We start from the raw sequence: 6,794 nt of genomic DNA, 5'->3' as shown, positions 1-6,794 counted from the left end.
TGCAGGAGGAAGTGATTAATCACCGTGGAGACGAAGCGCCGAGGGGAACACGGAGTAGATTGTTACACAGCTGATTCATATCATTGAGAAAAGAATCAGTGACGTGAAGCAGCTGATCGGATCCGGGCAGGAAACCAAAGAGAGGTCGGCTCTACAAAAAGTTCAGGAAGAAAAAAAAAGAGAGAAAGAAGCTGGAACAAGAGATTACAAAACTGGAAGAGAAGAAGGATCACACTCTCTGTTGTCCTCGAGTCAAGGAAAGAAGGGAGGGAGGGAGGGAGGGAGGGAGGGAGGGAGGAAGGAAGGAGAGGAGGGAGGGAGGAAGGACAGTAGGGAGAAAGGACAAGAGGAAGGGAGCAAGAAGGAAGGACAGGAGGGAGGAAGTAATGAAGGATGGAGGAAAGGAGGGAGGGAGGAATGGAGGGAGGAAGTAATGAAGGATGGAGGGAGGGAGGAAAGGAGGGAGGAAGTATGAAGGAAAGGAGGAAGGAAGGAAGGAAGGAAGGAGGGAAAGGAGCGAGGAAGGAAAGGAAGGAATAAAGGACAGAGGAAAGGAGGGAGGGAGGGAGGAAGGAAGGAGAGGAGAGGAGAGGAAGGAAGGACAGGAGGGAGAGAGGAAGGAAGGAAAGAAGGACAGAGAAAAAGAAGGAAGGAAGAAAGGACAGGAGGAAGGAAGGAAGGAAGGAAGGAGGGAGGGAGAAAGGAAAAGAGGAAGGAAGGAAAGAAGGACAGAGAAAAAGAAGGAAGGACAGGAGGGAGAAAGGAAGGAAGGAATGAAGGATGGAGGAAAGAAGGAAGGAAGGACCGAAAAAAGACAGGAAGGAAGGAGGGAGGGAGAGAGGAAAAGAGGAAGGAAGGAAAGAAGGACAGAGAAAAAGAAGGAAGGGACAAAGAGAGAAAGGGAGGTAGAAGGAAGGAAAGGAGGGAGGGAGGAAGGAAGGAAGGAAGGAGGAAAGAAGGAAGAAAGGAGGGAAAGGAAAGAAGGGAGGTAATGGGGAGGAAAGGAAGAGAGAAGCAAGGAAGGAAGGAAGGAAAGGAGGGAGGAAGGAAGGGAGGAAGAAGGAAGGAAGGAGGGAGGGAGGATGGAAGGAAGGAAGGGACGAAGAAGGAAGAAAGGAGGGAAGGAAGTAAGGAAAGAAGGAGGGAGGGAGGAACGAAGGATGGAAGAGGGGAAGAAGGAAGGAAAGGAGGGAGAGAGGAAAGGAAAGAAGGAAGATAATGGGGAGGAAAGGAAAGAGAGAAGGAGGGAGGAAGGAAGAAAGGAAGGACAGAAGGATTGGAGGAAGGAAGGAAAGAAGGAGGAAGGAAGGAGGGAAAGACAGAAGGAGGGAGGGAGAGAGGAAGGAAAAGAGGGAGGAAGTAAGGAAAGGAGGGATGAAGGAAGGAAGTAAAGGAGGGAGGAGGGAAGGGAGGAAAGGAAAGAAGGAAGGTAATGGGGAGGAAAGAAAAGAGGGAAGGAGGAAGGAAAGGAAGAAACCTCTCTCCTCCACAGATAACCTCTCTGTATATATTCAGGGTTTTTTTTAAGTCCCTCTCCGTCTGTACATTTATTTGACTTGGCCGTGATCGACATATTTCACTGCTTCATTTATTTATGAGTGTTTAAGTCTTAATGAGTCTTAATGAGTTCTAATAAGATGAATGTTCTGAATGACTGGAATGAAAAGATATCGTCTGCTTGTAATGAACAGGAAAAGCTTTATGTGTAGATGTCTGATCTGGATTCAGTTTAAACTAACAACATTCACACTGATGAACGTTTTCACTCTGACTGGAGAACGTTGATGATTAGACTGTTTTAACGGTTCCTTCTTTCCTCCCTTCCTTCCATCTGTCCTTCCTTCCTCCCTCCTTCTCTCTTTCTTTCCTTCCTCTCTCTTTCCTCCCTTACTTCTTTCCTTCCTTCCTTCCTTCCTCCCTCCTTTCCTTCCTCCCTTCCTTCCTTCCTTCCTTCCTCTTTTCCTTTCTCCCTCCCGTCCTCTTTTCCTTCCCTCCTTCCCTCACTCCTTCCTTCCTTCCTTCCTTTCTCTTTTCCTTTCTCCCTCTCGTCCTCTTTTCCCTCCCTCCTTCCTTCCTTCCTTCCTTCCTTCCTTCCTTTCTCTTTTCCTTTCTCCCTCCCATCCTCTTTTCCCTCCCTCCTTCCTTCCTTCCTTCCTTCCTTCCTTTCATCCTTTCTCTTTTCCTTTCTCCCTCCCGTCCTCTTTTCCTTCCTTCCTCCCTCCTTCCTTCCCTTCCTTCCTTCCTTCTTCCCTCCTTTCCTTCTTTCTTCCTCCCTCCTTTCCTTATTTCTTCCTCCCTTCCATCATTCCTTCCTTCCTTCCTTCCTTCCTCCCTCCCTCCTTTCCTTCCTTCCTTCCTCCTTTCCTTCCTTCCTTCCTTCCTTCCTTCCTTCCTTCGTGGACAACAGGAGGGTTAATCTAACTAGAGAGCTGTGTGGTTTCTAACATGAACGTTGAGGTTTTCATTGATGCTCAGACAATAAAATGTTACGTCAGCGTCGGTAGAGATGATGCTCTGTTATGAAACATGAGGTTAAGTTGCATCTTAGCTAAAAAAAGAAATGTTTGTTAAATGTTGGCGACCACCGGAGTGAGTGAACTCGCTCTTACTGGAATAAACGTCGGTTTGGTTTGGTTTTAATTAGTGCGGCATCGTTTGGTATTTAAAGTATTTAAAGTCTGACTCTTAGTTTGATTTGTCTCATATCTCATATTTAAAGATTGCTGTAATTAGTTTTTGGAGTTTTCTAGACAAAGTTAATTTAACCCTCCTGTTGTCCTCGAGGAAGGGAGGGAGGAAAAAGGAGGGAAGGGAGGAAGGAAGGAAAGTAGGGAGGAAGGAAGGAATGAAGAAAGGAAGGAAATGAGGGAGGAAGGAAATGAGGAAGGGATGAAGAAGGAAGGAAAGAAGGGAGGAAGGGAGGGAGGAAAGAAGGAAGGAAAGGAGGGAGGAAGGAAGGAAGAAAGGAAAGGACGGGATGAAGGAAGGGAGGAAAGGTAGGAGGAAGGAAGGAAAGGAGGGAGGAAATAAGGAAGGAAGGGAGGAGGGAAGGAAAGGAGGGAGGAATAAGGAAGGAAAGGAGGGAGAAAGGAAGGGAAGAAAGGAAAGAAGGGAGGAAGGTAGGAGGAAGGATGGAAAGGAGGGAGGAAAGGAAAGGAGGAAGGGATGAAGTAAGGGAGGAGGAAGGAAGGAAAGAAGAGAGGAAGGAGATAAGAAAGGAAGGAGGGAAGGAAGAAGGAAGGAAGGAAAGAAGGGAGGAAAGAAGGAACAGTTAAACCAGAATGGCTGATTGCTATAATTAGTTTCTGGAGTTTTCTAGACAAACTAAAAATGACCAAACTCTTGTTTTGAATAAATGAACCCGTCGGCCGGTGCAGCAGCAGCAGCGTGGCTCACTGATGTGTTATAAATCATTTGTGGACACCAGCGGAGGTCCACTGCACAGATGAAATAAGATATATCAAGGTTTGGATGGATAGTCGATACTTGTAAGCAAGAAGAGTTCATTGTTGGTTTGGCTCTGCACAGATTTATCAGCTATGAGAAAAATATAGAGACTCAACAACCGGATATATATTTTATAAAAGCTCCGTCTGCTGCAGAAGGAGGGAAGAAAAGAGGAAAGGGAGGGAGGGAGGGAGGGAGGGAGGGAAGGAAGGAAGAAAGGAAAAGAGAAGGAAGGAAGGAAGGGCAAGGGAAGATGGAAGGAAGGGCAAGGGAAGAAAGGAAAAGTGATAGAAAGGAAGGAAAGGAAGATGAAGGAAAAATGGAAGGAAGGAAGGAAGAAAGGAAGGAAGGAAGGGAGGGAGGGCAAGGGGAGAAAAGGAAAAGGAAAAGGAAGGAAAGATGGAAGGAAGGAGGGATGGAAAGAAGAAAAAAGTGATAGGAAGGAAAGGGAGGGAGGGAGGAAGGAAGGAAGGAAGGAATGAAGTCCCTCCTGACTTTGACTTTCATTCCCCTCTTTCTTTCCTTCCTATCACTTTTCCCTTCTTCCCATCCTTGTTTCCTTCCTTCCTTCCCTCTTTCCTTCCTTCATCCCTCCCTTCCATCTTTTTATTGGTCCGGCCCAGATGAAATCAGATTTGGCTGTAGTATGTGGCCCTTGAGCTAAAATGAGTTTGACACCTCTGAGCTCGAGTTAGAGGAGAGAAAGGAGGAAGGAGGAAGGAGGAAGGAGGAAGGAGATAGGAAGCATGTCTAAAGAAGAGTAAGTAGAAGGAGTCGTCCATCCAGACTCCCCAGAGAGAGACAGCACAGCGAGGTATTTCCCAGACCTGTCATATATCTTCCTACGCTGGCTGCTAGTCGTTACACGCTCGGCTAATCAACTTTTAGCTCTCCTCCTGAGCGGCAGCAGAGATACTCGGAGCCGAGCTGAGAGAGAGACGAGCTGAGAGAGAGACGAGCTGAGAGAGTCGAGCTGAGAGAGAGACGAGCTGAGAGAGAGACGAGCTGAGAGAGAGCCGAGCTGAGAGAGAGACGAGCTGAGAGAGAGACGAGCTGAGAGCCGAGCTGAGAGAGAGACGAGCTGAGAGCCGAGCTGAGAGAGAGCCGAGCTGAGAGCCGAGCTGAGAGAGAGCCGAGCTGAGAGCCGAGCTGAGAGAGAGCCGAGCTGAGAGAGAGACGAGCTGAGAGAGAGACGAGCTGAGAGAGAGAAGAGCTGAGAGAGAGACGAGCTGAGAGTCTTAATGAAGACGGACGAGGCAGGAAGTGTGAAGGCGAGACGGAGAGAGTCATAGATCAGTAGCTGCAGAGTGGTCGTAGATGTCAGTAACAGGGCGGTTATTATCATCAGACTTATTGATTGGTGTGTGGGGAGGTTGTATTGTCTGAGTGTGTGTGTGTGTGTGTGTGTGTGTGTGTGTGTGTGTGTGTGTGTGTGTGTGTGTGTGTGTGTGCAGGAGTATCGAGGTTGCTGCAAGGTTGATTTAAACATTTTCAAGATTATAGTTTATAGTGTAGTCTTTTTTATTCTTAGTCTTAATTTCAACTCTGCCTTCTCCTCCTAAAGTATTAATAATAATTAGAAGAAGGAAGGAAGGAAGGAAGGAAGGAAGGAAGGAAAGGAGGAAGGAAGAAGGAATGAAGCGAGGAAGAAAGAAGGAGAGGAGGAAGGAACAAAGGAAAGGAGGAAGGGAGAAGGAATGAAGCGAGGAAGAAAGAAGGAAAGGAGGAAGAAAGAAGGAAAGGAGGAAGGAAGAAGGAATGAAGCGAGGAAGAAAGAAGGAAAGGAGGAAGGAACAAAGGAAAGGAGGAAGGGAGAAGGGAGGAAAAGAGGGGGGAAGGAAGGAAGGAGGAAAGAGAGGAAAGGAAAGAAGGAAGGAAGAAGGGAGGAAAAGAGGGGGGAAGGAAGGAAGAGAGGAACGGAAGAAAGGAAAGAAGGAAGGGAGATCGGCTGAAAACTCTTGACCCCATGGTGGTAGTTAAGTTGGCAGAGGAGGATCGGAGAATTCGGGAATTCAGCTATTTCCAACAAGTTTTGCTGAGTCATGCTTTTTAGTTCGGCCTTGTTACATCATAGAACAATAATAATTGGCCATTTTTAAAGTATATCACATTTATAATAACTCCATTTAAATATCTAAAAATCCATACTCCATAATATAAACTTCCATCTAATAGGTGCGTTTTCAGGCGGGATTTAAAGGTGGAGACAGAAGTGCAAATGTCTGATGGGAGAGAGCTCCAAAGGGAGGGAGAGAGGGAGGAAGAACGAAGGAAGGGAGGACGAAGGAAGGGAGGAAGGAAGGGAGGAAGGGAGGAAGAAGGAATGAAAGGAGGAAGGAAGGAGGGAGAAAGGAAGGAAGGAAGGGAGGGAGGGAGGAGGAAGGAAAAAAGGAAAGGAAGAAGGAAAAAAGGAAAGGAAGAAGGAAGGAAAGGAGGGAGGGAGGAAGGAAGGGAGGAAGAAGGAAGGGAGGGAGAAAGGAAGGAAGGGAGAAGGAAGGAAAGTAGGAAAGGAGGAGGGAAGAAGGAAGGATAGGAGGGAGGAAGGAAGGAAGGGAGAAAGAAGGAAGGATAGGAGGAAGGAAAAAAGGAAAGGAGGAAAGAAGAAGGAAGGAAAGGAGGGAGGAAGAAGGAAGGAAGAGATGGGGGAAGGAAGGAAGGAATGAAGCAAGGAGGAAGGAAGAAGGAAGGAAAGGAAGAGAGGAAAGGAAAGAAAGAAGAGGAGGATCGGAGAATTCGGGAATTCAGCTGTTTCCAACGAGTTTTGCTGAGTCATGATTTTTAGTTTCGGCCATTTTTAAAGTACATCACATTTATAATAACTCCATTTAAATAGAAGTTATAATATAAACCTCCATCTTTGTGTCTCTCAGGAATGGATCCGTCTATGGGACAGGAGAGGAGAACACCGGTCACCCCGTCCTCGTCCTCGCGGTATCACCGCCGGCGGTCTTCTGGCTCCAGGGACGAACGCTACCGATCAGGTAAGAGACGGGCGAGGTCATAGGTCATGCTCTGATGTCACCGTAGATTTCTTCTTCATGGCTTCAGGGATGTCAAACATGAGACCCGTGGGCCAGAACCGGCCCGCCAAGGTGTCCAATCAGGCCCACTTTCCTTCCCGTCTTCTTTTCCTTCCTACCCTCCTGTCATCTGTCCTTCCTTCCTTCCTTCCTTCCTTTCTTACTTCTTTCCTTCTTTGTTTACTTCCCTCTTTCCTCCCTTCCTTCCATCTTTCCTTCATCTTCTTTTCCTTTATTCCTTCCTTCCTTCCTTGTCTTTTCCTTTCTTCCTTCCTTCCTTCCTTCCTTCCTTTTGTCTTTCATTCCCTCCTTTCTTTCCTTCCTATC

This window comes from Scomber japonicus, chromosome 12, assembly GCF_027409825.1.
Source record: "Scomber japonicus isolate fScoJap1 chromosome 12, fScoJap1.pri, whole genome shotgun sequence".
Lineage (NCBI taxonomy): Eukaryota > Metazoa > Chordata > Actinopteri > Scombriformes > Scombridae > Scomber > Scomber japonicus.
Note: the sequence above shows the minus strand (reverse complement) of the source record.